The sequence below is a fragment of the Peromyscus californicus genome, unplaced genomic scaffold, assembly GCF_007827085.1.
Source record: "Peromyscus californicus insignis strain IS unplaced genomic scaffold, ASM782708v3 Scaffold_7__1_contigs__length_154581171, whole genome shotgun sequence".
In the NCBI taxonomy this organism is placed as follows: Eukaryota; Metazoa; Chordata; class Mammalia; order Rodentia; family Cricetidae; genus Peromyscus; species Peromyscus californicus.
In genome coordinates, this window is record NW_026294595.1 from 37,371,983 (window position 1) to 37,396,712 (window position 24,730).

At 38.6% G+C, this 24,730-nt stretch overlaps 1 protein-coding gene across 16 annotated transcripts in view; it reads right to left on the minus strand.

The window, feature by feature from the left end:
- Baz2b (bromodomain adjacent to zinc finger domain 2B) overlaps positions 1 to 24,730 on the minus strand; it is a 325,749-nt gene that overhangs the window by 186,566 nt on the left and 114,453 nt on the right. For 14 of the 16 annotated variants that reach the window (XM_052723268.1, XM_052723263.1, XM_052723267.1 and 11 more), the window contains one exon: positions 7,544 to 7,586. The exons of 1 other annotated variant lie outside the window; for it this stretch is intronic. The gene's annotated coding sequence lies outside the window, so the exon portion shown is untranslated. Of the gene's footprint in view, positions 1 to 7,543; positions 7,587 to 9,336; positions 9,429 to 24,730 lie in introns of those variants that run through there. One more of the 16 variants, XM_052723257.1, reaches the window with a different exon arrangement.

Here is a 24,730-nt window from a genome sequence, read left to right on the forward strand (position 1 = left end):
ACAGGTAGATCTTGTAGTACAAGTGTGCCTTGGTGTCCTACAAAATGTTAAAGACAAAAATGTGCTAACCAAATTAAATTCCATGCAGCCTTAATTTCAAAAGATTTGTGTGATTTAGGTGCTAGTCTCCGCACTATTATAATAATAATAAAAACAAATGTTTTTCTTCTACACTCTCTAATACTAGATCTTTTAATTTTTCTCCTTTTTCAGGCAGACAGATAAATAAGAAAGTATCTGTTCTAATTTTGTATACTTTCACATATTCAAAAGATGACAGATGTGGTGGTACACACTTTTAATCATAGCTTCTGGGGAGCGTGGCAAGAGGATCATGAGTTTGAGGTAAGCCTGGACTGCTTAGAGAGATCCTATTTAAAAAAAAAATAATCAAGGTATGTATAACTCGAGTGTGTGAAACATAGTACCATTAATACCTCAGCTGTTCAACTGCAGGACACCATGTGCTTTCCATTGCCCTAAACTGTACAATGACAAAGCTGCAAAACTTTAGAAGATGGAGCATTGCTGGAGAGTTCCCTTCATTCAAATACACATTTAAGAACAGCAGTGGAAAGGGCTTTATATTAAGTAATTTAAATGGCTGCTACAGAGTAATTTTGAAGATCTTATTCAAAATATTCAGATTTGGGTTTTTTGGGGTTTTTTTTTTTTTTTTTTTTTTTGGTTTTTTGAGACAGGGTTTCTCTGCGTAGCTTTGCGCCTTTCCTGGATCTCACTGTGTAGACCAGGCTGGCCTCGAACTCACAAAGATCCGCTTGCCTCTGCCTCCCTGTGAGTGCTGGGATTAAAGGCGTGCGCCACCACTGCCGGAATTCAGATTTTATATATCAAAATGTCTAAGAGATTTTCTAACTCTACTATATATTATGCATTGCATTATACTTTAACTATCTTGTTGACATTTTTAGTGTATTAGAGGTATTGGATAACATAAAGACTGAAATTCCTGTGTAGACTTAAGTCTACTTACTCTAGTTTTGCTTGTAGGGCCCTGGCCTCCTCCCATATTGCGTAAGCTGTTGCCTGCTTGCTGACCTTGACCAGATGTCCTCCCTATGCTAATTCCCTGCCGGTTTCCACCCTCCTGAATGCTTAAGGGAAGTTCCTTGTTTGTGTATCCTGCATATTGGGCATTAACAGCTTAGATGCAAGATTGTAAACCTCAGTAGCGAACTTCTGCCCTCTGGGGTTCTCCCATTTTGCTGTAAGCCTGTATTTAAGGTTCCCTCCCTCTTTCAACAAAGGGCACTCGGCATTCTGCTGAGGCTTGTCTCTGTTTTTGGATCCACAGCCCCTGGCTCGGACATGGTGAATGGGTGGTGGTAGCGCTACATTGGTGTGGTGGTTATGGCTACATTGCTGTTAGGAGATGGGTTAGTAAACAGACAGTAGACCTGTTACAGAAACAGTTGATCACAGCTAATGATTTAACAACCACTAGAATACTGGGAACATCTCAGCTTATTCATTTGTAAAATATAATACTGTGCCATCTAAGTTGTTAAAGGTTCAAATAGAATGAGGCTTGATGCACACATTGATATATTTATTTAAAATATTTAACAGAAAAACAATAAATAATACTGAAATGGTCAATATTAAAAAAATTTATCACTAGACACCTAGCTCCTTCCTGACATTTTACTCTCTCACTAACACAAACTTTATATTTCAACGATACCAGAATAAAATGCCTGCACCTATAAATCTCCACCTCTCTCAATGCACATTCACTAAGTACTGAGCTACATGCATAGAGCTCTTTTTACTTTATTTTGAGAGAGATCACAAAACTCGGGAGACTGGCCTTGAACTTGATACCCTCCTAACATCAGCCTCCTGCGTAGCTGGAATTACAGACTAAACTTCTAGGAATGGCTTGATTGTCTCCTAAAGATAGTGACTTGTTATGGTTTCTCTAATCTCCTAAAACTAAAACCACCAAAAATAACAGTAGAGTTCAAATAAGTAAAAAGCAAAAAATAAACAAATAAACCCTATAACATTTTTTTCAATGGTATTTTTTTTTTTTTCTAAAAACTACCTTAGTGTTGCTGGGTGTTAGTGGTGCATACCTTTAATTCCAGTACTTGGGAGGCAGAGGCAGATGGACATCTGAGTTCAAGGTCAGCCTGGTCTACAAATCGAGTTCCAGGATTGCCAGGGCTGCTACACAGAGAAACGCTGTCTCCAAAAACCAATTCAAAAACAAACAACAAACTATCTTAGTGTTGTCAAAGTCAGTTTAAGCCATGAACGGTAACACAAAGCCAGTAGTTCTTGCAACACAGAAATTTCACTGTCACAAGAAAAAAGGAAGTGCAGATGTGAGAAGCCAGAGCAAGGCAGGTGGCATCATGAATTTGGAGACTTTCTTTGTTTTGTTTCCCCCTTCTGAGTACATGGCCTCCAGCCATGGTTCAGTTAGCACAGCTACATTTCAACAAGACAGGAGGAAGAGACTGTGCTCCACCTCTTCCTGTGGGACGCTTTCTACTCAGTTGGGCAGATGGAGTCTACCACCCCAGCTCTGGGACAAACAGGAGGAGCAGGCCTTTCCTGGTGAGTTCCAGGCCCACTAAATCTACACACAGAGATTCTTCCTGTCTCAAACAACAGAAATACAACAAGACATACTATTGCTGCTTACTCATTACATTTAGCTGCAAGGGAGAAATGAAATGTTTTTTATTCCAAGTAGTGGTGTACTACGGATGTAAGTTAGAAAGGCAAAAGTATCAGTTATTGCCATATCTGATGATGTTTTATCTGGGAAAAGATACCTAACATTAAAATTTACAACCTAACACTGACATTTCTAATCATGGGGATACTGTCAAATTATAATATTCTAGGGGCTGGAGAAATGGCTCAGTGGTTAAGAGCACTGGCTGCTCTTCCAGAGGACCCGGGTTCAATTATGAGCACCCACATGGCAGCTCACAACTGTCTGTAACTTCATTTCCAGGGGATCCAACACCCTCATGCAGACATGAATGCAGACAAAACACCAATGCACATAAAGTAAAATTTTTTTAATTATAATATTGAAATATCTGTTATGGTATTAACTATTTCTATTAGTGTAGATCTACAAAACTGAAGTAATATTCACAATAAATTAATCAAGAAAAAATTTTAATAGGAATAGGAATGACTGCTTTAGTTAAAGATTGTTTATAACAGATTATTAAGTATATAATAATATATTAAATAGGATTATTTTAAAATACAAGTAACACTATAGTAAAAGCCATTGTAATGAAATTCAGTGCACACAAAATCAGCTGTAAGTAAAAATATGTGTGTATACATATACATACATACGTGTGTGTGTGTGTGTGTGTGTGTGTGTGTGTGTGTGTGTGCATTCTCTTACAGAAAAACATCTGGAGGATTTGAGAAGAAATGGAACTGCTCTGGACCAACAGGTAACGGTGAGATGGCCCAACAGGTAATGGTGAGATGGCCCAACAGGTAACGGTGCTACCACCAAGCACGGCGGTCTGAGTTCGACCCTTGGTCCCCACATGGTGGAAGGAGAAAGCTGACTCCTACACAATGTCCTCTGGCTTCCTCATGCTCACTGTCGCATGTCCACCCTCCAACCCCTGTGCATGTGCACACATACACTTAGACACACAGACACACTTTATTTTTAATGAAATTATTCTATTATGCTTTGTATAGATGTTATGCTGAGACTTTTAATCAAGTTGGGGGTAATCATAAAACAGTAATGCAAATTATAGCAGAACAAGACAAAACTAGATAATCAATGTCTTAGGCAACTAACTTTGCGGATAACTAGTATGATAGTCAAAAGAAGTTAGTACATGTTGTCTTTTATGCTAAGTACTTTGTGAACATTATTTCTTCTAATATTCACAACATGCCTGAGATCTAAGTAGTATTCCTAGAGAAGGAAACCTGGATCTTTAAGTAATTAACACAGACTGCAACTATAATATAAACCCCAGAGGGAAAACGTAGTAATTTTCTGACCTAAGTCCATGTTCCTAAACACAGTACACACTACCACCCCTCAAACTCTATCCATACTGCAATGTCCAGTCAGAACTGTCTAAAGTTCATTCTAGCCTTTTAAGAGGTTAGCATTCCAGCCAAGTATGACTGTCTTCTCCCAAATAAAAGAACGTTACATCAGTAGCTCTCACTGAATTCCTCTTTGCTAGAAATTAAAGACTGTGGAAGGTTGAGATGGGTGTAATTGTGATAAACATACATGTATCTCTATCAGAAAGTATAATCTGGAGGCTGGGCACATAAAACTAGTTGGTAAAGAGCTTGCCATGCAAGCATGAAAACCTAAGGTTGATCACCAGGACCCAAATAAAAAGGTGGGTGTGGTAGCCGCACCTGTAACCCCAGTGCTGAGGAAGTGGGACTGACTGTCCAGCCAGTCTAACCTAGTCCAAGAGCTTAAAGTTTCTACACAGGCACCTGAACACACATGTGCACATACACATACAGGAACATGCACAAACACACACAGAAGAAGGTAGAAATCTATGGAAACATACATGATAGGGCTACAATGAGTATCATAAATTTCGATATTCAGGGGATTTTTATAGTTGATTTCTTGTCTCTTAGCAATCTATAATGGAGAAAGCTACAGTTAACATAAGTAACAGGCAAGAAAGATAAGACATTCTATTTAAGTATTAGTCCAATCCTTTCAAATAGATGCAATGCATCACTTCATAGTTGACCGTACCAAGGCATAAGGTTGCATAACAGCACAGAGTGACCTCATTACCTGCACTCTACATGGATCTAAAACCTGTCCTCCTCCTTGCTATTCACCCTGCACCTTAATGTTCAATTACATATGCTGAAATCTTCATTCCCATTTTAATACAGGGGAAATTAAAGATACTAAGTAACTTAGCACTTTCAGTATGTTTATGACTACCAAGAAACATTTGCTGAGTGTAGTAGAAAGGTTTATGTACTTAAAATCAATCCAAAAGATAAGAGTCAATGATCAGTAACACAGAACTAATAAAAACTAAGTGTTACCAAATTATTAGAGAAAAAGAATCACTTTCAATTAGGATGATTAGAGAATACCTCAGAGAGATGACTGAATATAGACAGAGCATTAGAAGGGAGAGCTGTTTTCATCAGAATGAATGATGTTTTTAAAGCTTGGAAAGATAGAATATTCTGTGTAAAAATGATATAAGAATGGCATAAAAACATTTAATGTAGCATATGTAGTTTTTACTGAGGACAATATACAGTTATTACTCTTGAATATTATAATGTATTCAGGAGCCAATTAGGACATCAAATTAAGAGTATGGGTCTGAACTAGTAGAAAACAAGAAGTCACCAAAGGTTTTCGGATAGGGAAATCCCTTAGTAAGACTAAACTGAGGATCATATACAAGTTTTGATGGAATTGACAATGCCCAACCCCCAAAAAGCTCAGTAAAATAGTTTTGTTATCTGTGTGGATTGTGGTATAGAGGCAAAGAATAGTAATTGTAATTTTCCTTTTTTCCTAAAAATTGCTAAAATGTTTTAAGGAAAAAATATATTTATATATTATAGGGTATACAAATGTTGCCTATTGCTTTAGCTCAGAAATAGCTAAAGTCTACAACTTTAATTACTATGTCATCTCATGATACCAGCTTATGGATCTCTGACTAGGTCCTTGACTTCCCACTGTCTTGCAATAAATCAGCCTTTTCCTAACAGTACCTTACCTCAGGCCCAGGCTTGGTGGCTGTGGTAGTTTGAATGTAATTGTCCCTCATAATCTCATAAACTATGGCACTATTAGGAGGTGTGGCTTTGTTGTAGAGGTTACAGCCTTGTTAGAGGAAGTGTGTCACTGTGGAGGTGGGCTTTGAGGTTTCCTATGCTCAGGATACTGCCCAGTGGTCTCAGTTGACTTCCTGTTGCCTACAAGATGTAGGCAATTACTTTGTAAGAGCCATGGTCCTGGTGTCTCTTCACAGAAACCCTAACTAAGACAGCGGTGAACTCCCCTTTCTCTAGCACCCCCATAATCAGTGTCGAAATCTATTCTCCTCTCTTGACTGGAAGGTGTGAAGAAAGGTTCACAAGCCTGTCATCATCACAAAGTACAGTCTCTAATTCTGAAGGAACACTTCCTGTCTTTATTGAATATCTAACAACACTAAACATCACCTCTTCCTGAAATTCTTGAATTTAGAGCTGCAATTAGCTACTTAATAATTTTAACTTCATTATAAAGCAGGACACACAATGCTTTAGTATGTTGCCTTGAAATATTCTATTTTATCAATAAAGTTCTGATTATAAATAAATAACCTGAAGACATAGTTCAGGGATACAGCACTCACTTGCCTAATATGTGTAGCCAGGATTCCATCCCTACCACCACAAAGAATGAAAACCAGAGGGGAAAAGGAAAGGAAGAGGAAGAGAAAGGGGAAGGGAAAAAGGCAGGGGAGGGGGAGTGCTAAAGAGAAAGTAAAACTGCTTCCATAAGGCTCAGTGAAACAAAATAACCATAAAACCGTTAGAGATACAATAAAAAACTTCTAGTCAGTACAAAACAGCAAACTGAAAACAATTTCCAAAAGGAATTCTAAACATGACTATAAAGATCATCTATACATAGCTTTGCCTTATACATAACTTTAATACCTCTTAACTATTGTTTCTATACTGAGTTAACAATTAAAGTATGCCCAAAGTAGGCTCAATAAATAATTTATTCAAAGCTCATTCCTTCGTTATTTATGAAGATACTATCTTAATGCTGGGAAATTTCATTACTACAATGTAGCCTTTACTAGTTGAGAATCCTGTACCAGGCCTGGGGCATGCTTTAGAATTCATGTTTCCTGTGTATAAGGTCTGTGTTCAATCTCAGCACCACAAACAAACCAAAAATCAACACTGTAGACCTAGGCATTGCTAAGGGGCTACTTTTAGGTAACACATTTCCTTGACATACAACAGAAATGAACATTTAAAATAAAGCTAAATAGAAGAAGCATTTTCTCCAAACACTGCCACTTGGGAAGCTGTCTCAGAACATCTGGGTATCAATAAGACTTTAAGGAAGAAGCCTGAGAATTCTGTGAAGTTGCTATGCTTTCATAACCAGTCCTTAATAATCCATAACTATCTCAAGTAACTGTATTTTTCCAGTTTTTCCCTAATATGGAATAACCTTAAATCTTTTGCCACATTTTGGTTAAAAAAAAAAAATGAAAAAAGATGACAGCATGATTCACAGTGAAATATGCATGTAATAATTTTAGTTATAAATTAAATTTTCATTTTAAAGGACTTTAAAGTCCTTTAAGGCATTTTACAAGTATTAAATAACTAGAAATATGAAAGATGAGTCACTGAAAATGTAAACATTCAACTGGCTAGTGGAAGAAATTATAATAGTGTTATGTTATAAATATCTCCTAACTCAATTCTTATTCTCAGAGAAAACAAATCATCCTTTGAAGCTGAATTGTCATTTTGGTCTTACTGTGATCAGTGTGGTCAATCTCGTGACATCACTGTTGAGAAACCTGCAACAGGAAAACAGAATTAGCAATCAGCTGCATCTCACTTGAGTAAGTAATGTCAGAAACGGTTTCTATAGAACTTTGTCTTTATTCTCCTCACATCAACCTCGAGTGAAGCAAACACAAAACTGGCAAGACACAGATCGGCACAAAATTCCTGACGCCTGTGAGTGTGGCAGCGTGGGCCTGTTCATAGTCAGCAAGACTAGATACTTAAAAATAAACTATAGGACATTTGGGAAACAGGTCTTGCTTATTTTCAGACATTTATCAAGAAAAGAATCACTGTGTCTTAAATATATCACAATGAGGGACTGATTTAAATACTTTCTCTATGATTAGCAGCCTTACCTACAGTCAAAATGTCATTTACTGAAAACAAGAGAAATTGCTACACACTAATCCTTATCAAAGATTAAAAGTATCTTTGGGACAGATCTAGTGTAAGCTGTGAACCCGAGGGAACCTGTACACTAAGCCACTTCCTAAGCTATTAATGACTTACAGTTTATCCCTGAGAAATCTGACCTTCTAGAAAGTTCTTCATTAACAAGGTTTTATTTAAGACATCTCTTAAATGCTTTAGTATTAAAAAACAACACACTGTCAGTGTTTTAAGGTTAATAGCTTTCATGTGTTGTTTTAACAAATCCTCATAATAATCCTTTCAAAGAAGCAGAAGATGAATAATCTTCATTACACACTCATGGAGGAACTTGCACCAGGATACAGGAATTGGCCAACAGAAGGGAGCTGCCATTGTCCTTACATTTTCCACACAATTCATCCTGCTCCCTTTCCTCATCTGTCTTTAACATAAAACCAACTACTGCTATCCTACTAGTTCAAGATACTGCTCAATGGCCAACGGATGCCTCAGGGGGTAAAGATGCTTGCTACCAAGCCCAAGGAGCCAAATCTTGGCAGGCGAAGACTCATGTACGTAGTACTCTGACCTCCACCCTCACACCATGAACACAGAGCATGCATGTGTTCCCCACCCCCATACATACATACAAACACATAAAACCAATGAACAAAGGTTTAAATGATAGTTTACATATATATAAATATATAAATAGATATATAATCATATAGAGCCTCCCTACTTCCAGTCTTGGTGTCTTATATCACTGCCTCACTGAAAACTGAACAGTTACTTTCTTTTTGTTTGATTGGGTTTTTTGTCTCGTTTTGAGTTGCGAGGATCTACCCCAGTGTCTCATTCTTGATAGCTAGAGTGCTCTCCCACTGACACACCCTTGGTCTTTCCCACCACTCCCTAACTCTACTACTGCTTAGGAGAATTCTCCCAGTACTTCTTGAGCTTATGACGCCTTCTGCCACCCGACCTCCACTGTGTCTCCAGCCACTCTCTGTGCCACTCTGGTCACAAGGACTGTGATACACTCCCCAGGGGTACGAAACTTGTCTCATTTCAAAGCCTTGACACTTGCCAGTCCCTCAGTCTGGAGGAATTGTCCTCTCTGCTTTAGAAGACTGATTCTCTCACTTCAGTCAGGTAGTAAAGCAAATCAGTGCAGAGACGGCTCGCCAGTCAAGAGCACTGGCACCGTTCTTCCAGAGGAACCAGCACCTACAGGGCAGCTCAAAACCACCCCTAACTCCAGTTCCGGGGCATCTGGTACACTCTCGCGGCCTTTGTGGGAACCAGGCATGCACATGGTGTACAGGCATACATGCAGGCAGAACATTCGTGAACATAAAATCAAAGACAACAGCAAATACAAACCGAATGCCACCATGCTGTCTCACTATGCACTGTCAGCTCTAAGTTCCATGAAGGGAGATGACAGGAGCTCTGCTTTTGACATGGACTCCAGCAACTGCTCCTTAATCAGTAGCTAAATAAATGAGGGAATAAGCAGTTGTGGAGTTCTTAGTACATCTAGTATCTATATCTAGTATCTAGTATCTATAGAGAGCTACAAATGTAAATGAAAACACAAAACTACTACTGCCTATTTAAGTAACATAAAACAATAGAAACACAATGAACATTTTCATTTCAACAAGTCATTGCAGGAAGCATTTAAAATGCTTAAATTTTCTGGGTGGTGGTGGTGCATACCTTTAATCCCAGGATTTCTGTGAGTTCGAGGTCAGTCTGGTCTACAGAGCTAGTTCTAGGACAGCCAAGGCTACACAAAGAAGCCTTGTCTCAAAAAATCCAAAATATATATTTTAATGAACAAATAAAAGCAAACAAGCAAAACAGGGTAGTGAGAGATGGAAAACCGGGGGTTGTGAATAACAGTAGGGTAGTAAGAGTCTGGATAGCTAAGATTTAAAACTTGAAGAAGGAACTGAAAACCCACGATATATTTTTTGTTACAAATTAGTGTGTATATGGATGGTGTATGACTGGATGTGCTTGTGTGTCCATGTGTTGGAGTCTACAGTGACAGAAAGGTCAGGGGACCTCGGGTATCACATCAAGTGCCTGGCCCTTGCTTCTCACCTGTTAGAGACAGGATCTCTTCTTTGCTATTTGCTGCTGTGAACAACACAATTTTCCAGGGCTTCTCCTCCCCCCACCTCCCATCTCCCTGTAGGAGCTCTGGGGTTATGGGTGAATACTACAACACCTGGCTTTCTGTGGATTCTGTGGACCAGTCACTGCTCTTTATGTTTACACAGCAAAAGCTTCATCCACTGAGCCATCTCCTTAGTGCAGGATATGAGAGGAACTCATGTTAAATTAATAATGATAGCAAAGACGATTCAAAGTTCTAAGTTACACAATGAAACACACAGTGGGGGAGCAAGGTGACTTTTGTTTTGAACAGCCAGTAAGGTCCATGTTGCTATCATTCATTCAAGTGGATGTCGCTACAAGCAGGTGAATTTTAAAATAAAGTAAGTGTAAAACTTAATGAGAAGATTCAAAACTTCCATTTCAGTATAGAAATTCATCAAGTTGTCTAGACTTCAAGTCTGACTAATTTTGTTATGTGATATTTTTATCCCCTTGTAAGTCTTTTTTTACAATAAAGTTTATTTAAATTTTTTTAAAGATTTATTTATTTATTATATATACAGTGTTCTGTCTGCATGGATGACTGCACGCAAAAGAGGGCACCAGATCTCATAGATGGTTGTGAGCCACCATGTGGTTGCTGGGAATTGAACTCAGGACCTCTGAAAGAGCAGCCAGTGCTCTTAACCTCTGAGGCATCTCTCCAGCCCTTATTTAAAGTTTTTCAAATAAATAAAATAATCCAAGATTTGAAAATAAGTCACATAAACTATATCTCAAATCAAGAGTGCAGATGCATTCAATAAGTTGAATGGAGAAAGGACAGACTATGAAGCGAAACTTGAGGAGTCCTTATAAATAAAAATCATGAGAAACAAAGGGACATCATAGGCTTGCTGACTCAAAGCAGAAAAATGGTAAAGACTGCAAAGACAGGTGAACAGCCATCTCTGACGAGGAGAGTGTACGGAAGAGCTTCAAATGATGTAGGCAGGACTTTATACCACAAAGCAGGTCAGAAGAGGCTACGCGGATGCAACACATCACTGCACTCTCTGTGCCAAAGGACTTCCTTCAAGAACGCCATGCCTTTCAAATAGAAAAGGGACTACTACTTGGAATGAATTTCCAGTGTAAACATTTGTTTCCATTCAAACCAGGTGATGAATAAAACAAGAGGTATTGTCATTTCTCTCAGTCCTTCCAGGGAGTCAGGGAGACATGGACATCCTTCCTCTGTACCCATGGAAATGATATGCTCTCCCTCCCATCAATACAAAATGGTAAGAGGCAGGTCAAGAACAACTACAGTTTCTACAAAACTCTGTAATTTTGAAGAGGTATGAAAATTTGTGTAAATAAATTGAAAGACTATTCATAACTGGATAAAAAGATAAAAGCAAATGCTCCATTTTTATTTTTTAAAAAGTTATAACTATATTAAAATATATACACCTTACTTCAAATACGTAGCTAAAATATATATGGTTTTACTAAAACGCTAAGCTCCCAATGTTAAAAATAAGTTCAGTCATTCCTCCCTTGTCATAGCATTTTTTACACATGACTTAGCAGGTACTTGCATGAGGGGAAAAACTGTGCATAACTGAATTGACTCCAGAGAATAAAGCCAGACAAATATTAAAGCGTCTCATAAAAATCAAGTGGCTTTTATAAGCAATAGATAACTCTTTAAAATCATGTTAAAACAAGGAAATGTATTCAAATTACACATATAAAAAGTGATGTTTTCTTTTATGAAAATATAATTCAACTAATATATTGGTTATGTACCACTGCTCTACAAGTCACCATTATAGCATACACAGAGATCCTTCAACTACAGTTAGCCTCAGAAAATACATACCAATGTCCTCCTACAGATGCAGAGAACAATTTTTAGTCATAACATAGTTTACTCTTGCTTTGCCCCAAATCAGAAGGACTTTCCTAAGTTTTTTTTTATATCATCATCATCAGAGTGAGTGAGTATGTGTGTGTGTGTGTGTGTGTGAGTGTGTGTGTGTGTGTGTGTGTGTGTGTGTGTGTGTGAGTGTGTGTGTGTGTGTGTGAGTGTGTGGAAGTCGGAGAACAATTTTGGGGCATCGGTTCTCTCCTTCCACCATGTGGGATCAAGGGACTGAATGTAGGTCATTAGCTTTAGCAGTAAGCATGTTTACTCACTGAACCATCTCTCCTGCCCAGGCCTTTTATATAATCAAGTTTAGTATGCTATCTTAACTTGTACTTGACAATGTTCTGGAACTTTCCGTATCTACAAAGTAAGGATATTTATGTCTACTGAAAGGATTGAAAGAAATAAACCTACTTATTTTATTCACCAACCAGTACAACATGGAAATAAATACTAATCACACCTAAAGTCATTAAAGGCAATAGTTACCATTCATTTTTTTTTTTCTGTGTTGGACACTCTTTTGAAGAAGTAGTTATATAATAAAGAAAACCATAGCTGAAGATATCTCTGTGGTAGTATGTTTGCCTGACATGTATACGGTCTGGGTTTGAATACCAGAACTGATACAAATAATCACTTATTTCTGAATAATAATAATACATTTCTGAATCTATTAATACCATACCAATACCAAATTAAAATGATTAATGGTAACTATTGCTGGGATTAAAGGCCATTCAGCTCTTTAATAAACCAATCAGAAGGTACCTTAGGCAGAGACACATCCTCACAGTGTACAAAACGATTATCTCACAACAGGTGGTGGTGGTATACACCTTTGATCCCAGTACTTGGGATGCAGAGCCAGGCGGATCTCTGTGAGTTCAAGGCCAGTCTGGTCTACAGAGAGAGAACCAGGACAGGCACCAAAGCTACACAGAGAAACACTGTCTCAAAACACAAATAAACAAACAAACAAGAAAGATGCTCTTGAATACTTGCAGTTTTAGTTCTTCTAGGGGCTGAGAGCAAGTCTTAATATAAATATATAATATAAATAATAAACACAGGCACTCAGCTCAAGCTCCAGAACTAATAACTTTCTCTCTTTTTAACGAGACAGAGAAGAAGCACTCTCAATTCTGTGGGGTAGAATTTGTTCACTTCTGTAAAATTGTCCCAAATAAGAGAAAAGGAATTATCTCTTAAATTGTTATTTATTCTTACCTTATGTGTATGTGTAAATACCCACAAGTATGTATGTATATATACCATGAGCATGCCTGTTACCAACTGAGGTCAGAACTGGACTCTGGGGCAGCTGTGAACCACCATGTGGGTACTGGGAACTGAACACAGGTCCTCTACAAAAACAACAAGTACTCTTAAAACTTTGAGCCAACTCTCCAGCCTCCAAAAAGGAACTATCTTATCTTCAAACAATTATGAAGTTTACCTTTAGGAAAAAAAATAAAATGTTTATTTTGCCAAGGAATCCATAATGTAAAATAGTGTTTATAAAGGGAAATACTCTCCATTTTGGAGAACTGAGGCTTTTTGTTGCTGTTGGTTTTAATTTTGAGGACAGTATCTCACTATGTTGCCAAACTAGTAAAGGCTGGGGCTCAAGTGACCTTCCTGAGCAGTGGGGACTACAGAAGTATGCCACCACACCCAGGTGAAGTGTGTTTTAAAATTCTTCAGGTTGCAACACTGTTGCCTAGCACTTACATTTCAATCTGCTTTACTGTATTCAGCTAGGTAAACTTGCTATAATTCTTTTGCCTTTCTAAGCAGTGCTAAGGACTAAAATCTCAACAGAACATAGAAAGCAATAAGGTGACTTCATTAACACTGAATAGTTTTGGCCATTGGGAACCTCATTTGCTAGAAATTACTTCCTGTTTCCTGTGTAATATCAGAAAAAAAGTAAGCAGCTTTAACAGCAAGACAAGGTTGGAGCTTTGTTTTTAGTTTTGTGGTTTTTGATTCTTAGAGACAGATAATCCTATATAACACAGACTAGCCTTAAACTCGGCCATCTTCTTGCCTCAGCCTTCCAAGAGCCTGGACTACAGCTTTCCGCCACGCCCACTTAAGGCAGGCAGCCTTTAAACTAAGAGTCGCATGTGCATAAGAAGAAAGCTTGCTGTCTCAATTCAAAGCAAGCATAAAATAGAAACTCTTGGGGCTACAGTGCCAGTGGAAGTCAGTGGTGGGTTTACTCATGAGGCGGAACTAAGCATACAAGAAACCACACATTCAGTTCCAACACCAAACATAAATAAAATAAAAATAGACTATTTTGTAAAGCATTAATAGAAGCCATGTGAACGGTGTAGCAGTAAGTTTTGCTGTGTTAAAATAGCACCAATTTTAAAAAAAGAACTTTAATGCAGCAAGCAAATGGTAGATCATTTTCTGAGCCGTGCTGGAACCAGACAGAGAACATACCTGTTTAAGAAAGAAGGAGGACGGACACCTAACTTCAGCCACAGTGAGTTGTTTACCTGAACAAAGAAGTCATGAGGAAACTGCACTCAGAATCAGAGGTCCGGATGGCTCTGCAGCAGTGACAGGACCCAAGGCAAAAGTGAAAGAAGACAAAGAGATGTATATACCTGACTGGATGAACTGGTCAGGGTTAGAAGGCACTGCCTGGAAAGCCTCTAGTTTCTGATGTCTACTTTCGATACTAAGCATCTGCTGGTGGGGGTGGGGGTCTTATTTAAAGTGCTGGAGCTGCCTTCCTAATTTACAAAACAAACAGAACCAATAACACATGCAAAATAGGAAAGGAAGGGAAATAGCCAGATTGCGTGAGTATGGTTCCAATTCCAAGCTGTTCATAGTACAAAAATGTACTGGGTGATTCTTGACTTAAGTCTGAACTTTGCAGGTCAAAGAGGGGCAAAATTCAAATGTGATTTCTTCTTAAGATTCAAAGGGGCTATCAAGGCAACAACAGTTCCAAAGATTCCTGATGTTGCAAATGAATAACTGCTAAGCTACAACAAAATTGATAAAACAATACAACCTTAAAGTTGGACTAACTGAATCTGTGAATGAAACCATCTATTCACTGTAGCAATGGAAGAAACTGAGTTTTACAGGCTTGCCAATACAAAGCTATCATTTTTTTTTTTAATGTGTATGGGTATTCCGCCTGCCAGTGTCTGTGCATATGTATGCCTGGTGCCCACGGAGGCCAAAAGAGGGTGTCAGAACCCCAGAAACTGGAGTACAGATGGTTGTGAGCCATCATGTGTATGCTAGGAACAGAACCCAGGTCCTCTGCAAGAGCAGCTAGTGCTCTTAACTGCTGAGCCATCTCTCTAGCCCTAAACCATCAATTTCTATTTGGACAGTTGGCAATTCCTTATCAACAAAAGCAAGATCATCAATATCATAGTTCTATTTGTTGGGTATTCTAAGGCTTTGGTGACCTCAGTGGGCTTTTGTAACAGGATAAGTAGACCTCTAATTCGGGATCTGTCCCTGGGAAATCATTAGACGTACGCTATTTGAGCCTGGTGGTGGTGGCATACAACTTTAATCCCAGTACCCGGGAGGCAGAGGCAAGGGGAATCTGAGAGTTCCAGGCCAGCCTGGTCTACAGAGTGAGTTCCAGGCCAGCCTGGTCTACAGAGTGAGTTCCAGGACAGCCTGGGCTACAGAGTGAGTTCCAGGACAGCCAGGGCTACACAGAGGAACCCTGTCTGGGGAAAAGAAGAAGTCCACTATCTGGAGCTGCTCAGAAAGCTAGCTTCCCATGAAGTCTAGGAATGCACCAAATGGTAATGTTATTTAACCCCTCCCAGATTGTCAAATCACAACCTAAAATACAGTTAAGTTTTCTTAAGAATATTTATTCATAAGAAAATTTCCTTTGGTAGTAAACAAAATCAAAGGTGAAAAAAAAGAACACAAATACAAATTTTAAAAAATGTAAAAAATGCATTATCAATATTCTAACTCTCATTAACAAAATGAAAAATACACTTGCCATTCATCACCATTCTTTAAAAATCTCAAAATTCTTAAAATTTCCAGTCTTTTCTTGTTCATGACAAGTCTTTGTTAATCATACTTGAGCTTATACTAATTAGGGGGGAGGACAGAGCACCCAGGATAGCCTCAGAATAGGGCCAGTAACCAGAAAGGTCAAATAAATAACAAAAGTCAGAAATTTTAGCTCACCTACTAATCTCAGGGAATGAGATGTGGGTACTAGAGATTAAGTGCTACAAGGATTACTAAACATGATTTACATGATTTGATACACTTCCAAGTAAGTCGCCAGGAGGGTAGTTCACCCCTGCTCCATGGAGAAACAGACCCTTTAGACATGCACGAGACACTGTCCCATGCACCTCTTCATTTGGCTGGCTGGCTGCATCCCTTAAAATAATCTTTATAAAAACTGGAAACACAGACTGGCAGGGTGGCTTAGTAGTTAAGGGTGTTTACTACTCTTAACAGAGTAGCAAAGTTCTATTCCTAGCATCCAACATCCCAGCATCACAACCACCTGTAACTCCAACTCCAGGGGACCAGTTACTCTCTTCTGACCTCTGCAGGCATCCTCCCTCCCCAACATACACATATACACATGTATCTACACACACAGACACATGTACATACACATAAATATTTTTCTAAAAAACTAGTAAATGTAAGTAAAATGTTTCTGAGTTCTGTGAACCCTTCCATCAAATTACTGAACCATAAGAGAACCCCTAATTTACAGCTTATTGATCAGAATTTGGCATCTGAAGGGGGGCACTGTTGTGGCAATGAATTCTTAACTTGTGGGATCTGAGGCTAACTCTAAGCATGTGTCCAAATAGAGTTAAACTGCAACACATGTAGTTAATGTTCAGAGTTAAAGAACGTTTAGTGTGAGAAACACATCTGGCCCCACAAGTGAAGTATACAGCAACTGAGGTGGGTTTTCTTGGGACGTCTTCAAACTAAGCAGTTTGTTTTAAGTAGAACTATGGGTCTTTATACTGGTTCTTTCCTCAAATTGCTAAGTTGTATCAAATAATCTATCTCACTATCCTTTCTGGAAACACACACACACTGCACTCTCTCAAAATGTTATCAGAATCTTCAAATTTTTTTTTTTTTTAAGATTTAGCTATTTATTATAAGCGCCAGAGATGGTTGAGAGCCACCATGTGGTTGCTGGGAGTTGAACTCAGGACCTCTGGAAGAACAGTCAGTGCTCTTAACCACTGAGCCATCTCTCCAGCCCTGGCAAATGTTTTTGTTTTTTTTTTGTTGTTGTTGTTTTTTCGAGACAGGGTTTCTCTGTGTAGCTTTGCGCCTTTCCTGGAACTCGCTTTGGAGACCAGGCTGGCCTCGAACTCACAGAGATCCGCCTGCCTCTGCCTCCCGAGTGCTGGGATTAAAGGCGTGCGCCACCACCGCCCAGCGAATCTTCAAATTATTATCTTTACCTACCACTGTATGTGACCAAAACCTCTCTAGAATACAGTTACTCTAGGTTGGTGTACAATACTTTTGGCTAGAACCCAAATGACAGCTTCATTCTGTTGTTCATAAAACCATACAAAGCAAAACTATCTGGTGAACTTGGTACCCTTTCTGAAAAAGTACTGCCCGTCTTCCCAAACTTTACTAATCTAGTCTTTCAACATAAACTAGCAGTTCTCAAACCCTTGACTCCTTGTTCCCAGTTCCACTTCTGAGCCACAAGTGGACATCCATCCATTAGAGGAAGGAGGTGCTGGTGCCACCAACTGGTGCTGAAACATTCTAGAGGTAACACCCAAACGTGAGCCAGTCACTCGGGTGAAGTAACAAACGTTTCACTTGAGGATAAGTACATGTTGTTTTAGCTATATCTTTATTTCTATAACAACAAATTCTTCAGGGAATTCAAATTGTAACAACACAAGAACTTTATAGTCCAAGAACCACTTTAAATTAAATTACATTATCTGAATATGAAAAATCAGTTTATTCCTAACAAATTAAGCCTATCATAGTCCCATCAACCAATGTCAGGTCTACAGGTTATTTCCACTCATAAGACACACCCCACCCCGCCCCCACTGGAGAGCTAACTCAGGAACAGAGTGCTCCGTGCACAAGACCCTCTGAACTCAAACACCTTTAGCAAGAACAGTAACACTATACCCTAATCTGAACAAGCCAGACACAAGTCAAACATATGCTCACAGTTTTTATAAAGCTTTTATGTACCATAGCTAAGAAAATGAAATGATGCTATTTCAACTTAAACAAAAAATCCACTTCAGAAGGTGGCTAGGAAGATTGGTGGGGCAATTATGCAACATAAAAATACACAGGTCAAAGAAATATATACTTAGAACTAAGCTGGACTAACTGCAGGGAATTCAGACATTTTTCTATTAAAATAATTTTGTTATGACTAATTAGGAATATTAAACAATTATTACTTCAGCAGGCATGGGTTTTTTTCTTCCTCACTTAGGACTCTTAGAATGATGCTATGCTATATAATAAATCAGACTTAATGCTTTCTGGTTAACAAGGAACCCTGTAACTCTAGTCCTTACTTACGATTTGACCACATGTTCATGATGTACTTAGGTGATCTATCAGTACTTCAGTTTACTATACTATAATTACTAGCTTCACAGGGAAATTGTGAAATTTAGTTAACTAGAATTACAAAATACTTTGAGGTACATAGATGAAAGAGAAAGGTGTAGGACATACATGCAATTAATTGCTATGCATTTGATGAAACATGCTACTAAAAAACAACTAACAACAAACAGATGTAAACCTTAATGGCGTTATGACCAGTGAAATAAGCCAGTCACGAAAGACAAATGTACTCTGAAACTCAAATTCATAGACACGGAAAATAAACAGCTGGGTCTGTTTAATGGGTACAGAATTTCATCTGGGAATATGAAAAATGTCCTGGTGAGAAACAGGGATGAGCAACGGTTGTGCAGCTATAGGAATATGCTTAAAACCACAAAAACACATTTAAATGGCTAAAATAATAAATTTAACATATGTTACAACAAAATTTGAATGTGTGAAAATCAGGATATAAACCAATCTTAAAACCATTATGCTGCTTAGTTTTTTTTGTCAACTTTACAAGAACTAGAATCCAAGAGGACCTGCTTGGACAAGTCCGTGGGGCATTTTCTAATTAATGAGGAATGTGGGTGGACCGAGCCCATGGTGGGCAGCGCCACTCAGAGGCAGGTGGTCTTCAGTTGTACAGGAAAGCAAACTGAGCAAGCCAGAGGAAGCGGGTCAGGAAGCAGCACTCCTCAGTGGCTCTACTTCGGTTCCTGCCTGAATTTCGTCAACAATCAACTATAACCTATAACTGTAACATGAAATAAACTCTTTCCTCCCCAAGTTAATTTTGATCATGAAGTACGTCACAAAAATGGAAAGCAAACTAGGGCAGAAGTTGGTACCAGGACTTTGGTACTGCTGTAACAAACCTGACTATATTGCGGAAGTGTGTGAAACTTTGAGCTGGAAAAGCCATTGAACATTCCATTAATGAGCTATTCTGTGAGAGCTTACAAGATAAAAGTGTTGAAAGAAATACAGATGAGGGAGACCTGGCTTGCGAAATTTCAGAGGGAAGTAGACTCTATCAGGATCCATGTAATACATTTGAATTAAGAATCTGTAGTTTGCTGGGCGGTGGGGGCGCACGCCTTTAATTCCAGCACTCGGGAGGCAGACAGAGCCAGGCGGATCTCTGTCTGTGAGTTCGAGGCCAGCCTGGTCTCCAAAGCGAGTTCCAGGAAAGGCGCAAAGCTACACAGAGAAACATTCCAGGAAAGGCGCAAAGCTACACAGAGAAACACTGTCTCGAAAAATTAAAAAAAAAAAAAAAAAAAAGATTCGTGCCACATGATATGTTTGGTCTGAGAGTGGTGAGGTCTGAGCTTGTTTTTTCTTTCAGAATTAAATAACCTAGGGGTTGCGGGTAGAAGTGGAAAATCCAAATACAGACTGAGGGTTCAGGAAAATGTCTCTCCCAGAACCATTACTGGTGTTGACAATGGTTGGGATCTGGTCTCTGACAGACAAAGTGAAGGGCTCCTAACCAAGACTAACTTAAGCATGTATGAGGCTCAGGGCTCAATGGTCAGCACTGGAGGAAAGGAGCAAGAACTGAGTGAAATACACTGCCCAGCAAAGAGATGCAAAAAACTCAAGTAGTACCAAGCACTGGAAGGGATGCTCCTCCTGGGGACAGTACTAAGAAATCAAGAGTTTAGTTTTCCCAAAGCTAAATAATAAAGTGAAGAATTATAGGAAAGGCAGATTGATAAACTTGTTTTGAAAGAATTGCTGCCAGGAAAACACTTGAGGGCTGAACTGAGCAAGGTAAATTTTAATGTTACCCATGACCAGGTTTTCCTGCAATCATGAGGACAAAGGCATGAGCAAAGTGAACGGACAGAAAGGACAAGGGTGAAGCAGCACATACGAGACTCTCTAAGGGATTTTCCCAGGAAAGGGCACACAGGTGGGCCCGTGACCTGCAAGAGGAAGTGATCTCACACGCCTGCATTTAGCAGACCAGAGCAGCACATCTGTCTGCTGATAAGATGACCTAAAGGGAAAATAATGATGGAAAAGCTACAAAAGTGTGATTAATTATTAATAAACACTTAATAAATGCACAAAATTGTCCTTGCTACTAGAAAATAAATGAACATAAGATGTGACTAGTTAAAGGGTTATTTGAGAACTATTGAGAATCTGGGGAGAACATACTACATATAGATAATTAAATTCAAATTTCTTTAGAAACATTATTTTATAATAGAGGCTATCATGTTGAAAATATTGTATAATGATGTATCTCATGATATGACAACAATGTCCTTCTAAATGATATGCATGCAGCTGTGGAGAATAAAGTAATGTCATGCACAGCTTTTATTTGATTACATAGAGTGGGATTTAAATAGGATCAACACTAGACAAAGAGTGATGGCAGCAATTAAGAATGAAAAGTCTCTCCACCGTCCTTCCCTTTGTCCTCCTCTTACTGACCCATTTCCACTTTCCCATTTCCTCTTCCCCTTACTCTGTAAATCAGCAAACACTCAAAGAGCAAGCCATTCATCCATCCTTTGTACAAACCATCAACATCTTCCACGCTCCCTTTCCTTTATCCATGCTTCCCACCAAGTTCTCTTGCCTCCGAAAAACAGTTAAGTTATAAAAACTATAATTAATTACATACTGGTATAGAATTAATTTAGGTACATTACTAGAATTCACATGTGAAAATATTTTCCTTGTAATTTTAAGATTCTTTTACATTTGGTGTACCTTCATACTCTGCCCTGGTCTATCAGATGGGAGGCAATTTCCAAAGGTAAATAATATATAAAATAAATAGAGAACTGAGTAAGTTGAAAGAAAATAAAATGAAGCCAAAATAATTTTGGAATCAAAGACAATGTTACAATAACGTACGACTTGGAGAGTAACACATGCCTTTCCATTTACCACAATCAACGCAAAGAAGAAAGAGACGCCAGTGCAGTTTTCATTTTAATGTTCATATTCACAGTGTTCATGAGGGGAGTCATCTTCTCACAAACAAGAGATAGAACCATGCATTCTGTGGGAAACTGAACTTCTGTCAGCAAGTCGAGAGCTTGACCCCTTTAGCAGCCAGAATGGCATGCTTCAGCTGATGCCCATCACTGTAAATCAAGGATAAGATCTGAAATATGCTGTGTGCTTCAATTCTTAAAGTTACAATGCATTTTACTGAGATAAAAATTCAACTCTGAATCAGTTCAAAGTGCGATTCAGTAGTGTTCTAACACACATTGATGTGTAAGCATCATAGCTAATCCCACCAAAAGAAACACATCACTAAAGCAGTCAGTCCCCTACTCTTGCGTTGTACCTGGTGAATTCTCTTCCCGTCATATATAAGATCTACTGCCCTGTTGATCAAATGATATTCATAGAAAGGCATATTTAGCGTTCAACAGAAACTTAAAACTGTCAGTAAGAAAATAGATATTAAAACAGTCTGTATCACATGAGAAACTATCAAAATCAACAGATTACAGATTGAGAAACAATAGCATATTATTTATTCATCATCACTTAGTGAAGGTGGACAACAAATACTAATAAACTAAATACTGAAAATAATTGTTTATAGAAAGCTAGCTGTAAGTCAGCTAAATGAACTAAGCTCTCCTGTATGAGAGGAAGTTCTCCATGCAGACTGATGAGTTAAAGTTCTTACTTTGATTTCTGAGTTTCTTAACTGATTCTAAGAGTAGAATTCAAAATTATATGATTGGATTTGCTGACAGAGAAGACAGATAATGACGAGTTGACACTGTTAGATGACTATCTAAACTTTACTAGATGTCATTTTAAATTCACTGCTGTCACAGTAAGTAAGCAAGTGAGTTTCCTTGTCCCACTTAGAATGTTTCTTCACATTTGTCGTGTTTCTATGATGTCTCCATATTACTTGTGTCTAGTCAACAAGAGATGCATAAGCAGCATTTACTCAATAACACACCAATGTCATCTTCTCCATAACACACTAATCTTTTGTTCGCTAAGACAGAGTCTTGCTATGCAGCCCAGGCTGGCCTCAAACTCATGACATTCCTCCTGTCTCAACCTTCCAAGTGCTGTAATTACAGTCATGCGGCATCATACCTGGTTACATAGTATGTCCTTTTCTTTTTTTTGTTAGTTTTTTGTTTTGTTTTGTTTGAGAGAGGGTTTCTCTATATATCTGCCCTGGCTATCCTGGAACTCTCACTGTAGACCAGGCTAGCCTCACTCAAACTCACAGAGATCCACCTGCCTCTGTCTCCCAAGTGCTGGGATCAAAGGTGTATACCACCACCACCTGTTGTAAGACAATCGACAATCGTTTTGTACACTGTGAGGATGTGTCTCTGCCTAAGGCAGCTTCTGATTGGTTTATTTAAGAGCTGAATGGCCAATAGCTAGGCAAGAGAGAATAGGAGGGACTTCCGGGGAGAGAGAAGAACTTGGGAAGAATTTCAGGCACGTAGGAGTAAGCAGTAAGACAGGGAGGGAATAGGGCATACAGAATGGAAGAGAGGTAAAGAGCCATGTGGCAGAAAGTAGATTAATAGAAATGGATTAATTTAAGTTATAAGAGCAAGTTGGGAACAAGCTTTCATAATTAATAATAAGACTCCGTGTCATTATTTGGGAGTTGGTGGTCCAAAGAAAGTCCAACATGAAAGTCCGACTACAACCACCTGGCCATATTATGTCCTTTTCTTAAAGATTTATTTTTATTTTATTTATGCGTTTGTGTCTACATGACTGATGTCCTATGTGTAGGTGCCCAAAGAGGTCAGAAGAGAACATCAGATCCCTTGCAGCTGGAATTATAGGCAGTTGTAAGCACTTAATATGAGTGCTGGGATCCAAATACTGGTTCTCATAACTGAGCAAGGAAGTCCTCTTAATGCTCTCGGCCACTGAGCCATCTCTCCACCCACCCCCACTATGTCTTGACCTCTAATTTCACCATGTATTTACTATACCATCCATGATATAGAAACATTACATACTTACATCATATAACCTCATCTCCAATCTAACCATAAGGAGAGGAAATAAATGAAAAGAAAGCTACTATTGTCTTCAAACTGCTAATGAATTAAATGAACAGAAAAGCTGGGATTCTCCAGAAAAAAAAAAATGGCTACCTTCAGTTTCTAAAATTTTTGAGAGGGGACTTATTAAAAATGAAAATGGTGCCAGGCTGTGGTGGTACATGCCTTTCATCCCAGCACTCAGGAGGCAGAGGCAGGCGGATTTCTGTGAGTTTGAGGCTGCCTGGTCTACAGGGTGAGTTCCCAGACAGTCACAACTATTACACAGAAAAACCCTGTCTCAAAACAAAACTAACTAACTAAATAATTTCTAGAAATGAGAGTAGCTGTTTCTGAAGAGTTCAAGGAACATCAACACACTGTCACACGTACAGACTGTGTTCAGGTTTCCTACTGTACACCAAGATACTACAAAGAACCTACAAAAGTATAGAAATGCTTAACTTCTTTTATACTTCTATAATTATTCTTTATCTAATTTTATATTTATCCAGCTTACCAAATGCTCTACCACTAAACAGAAACAACACAAAAAGCCTGGTCTCAACACTCATGATCCCCCTGCCTCAGCACCCCAGTGCTATGAATATCACTCATGCCACCACACCAAACATGTTTACTAATTTAAGGACTGAAAGAGTTGGAATTTTTTTAAAGAATAAAAACAAAAAAATACTTTCATAAAAATGCATCTCTTGGTTTCAAATTTTTAAAATGACTTAACTTTTCCAACTGCTTTACTGTCATACTGTTTTTTAAATGTATATAAATAAAAAGTGACCATTATTAGCACTCAATCCACTCGGGCGATGTTTCTATCTGTCTACCTACATGGCGATGTTAGCTCAGTACATTAAAACACACAGAAGCTCTGTGGTAGAAACCTGTGTATGGAGTCTAACACAGAGGATGTTCTCAATAGCTTCCTCTGTGGTGTAACACCACTGGGTGGAAATGGACTCTTACCCTTGGTTTAAATGAAATTTAGAATCCTCTTAAAACAACTGACAGTTTCATTCCAGCATTTTTAATGAAATTACACTGTATACAAAATGGTGGGGGGTGGATTGAG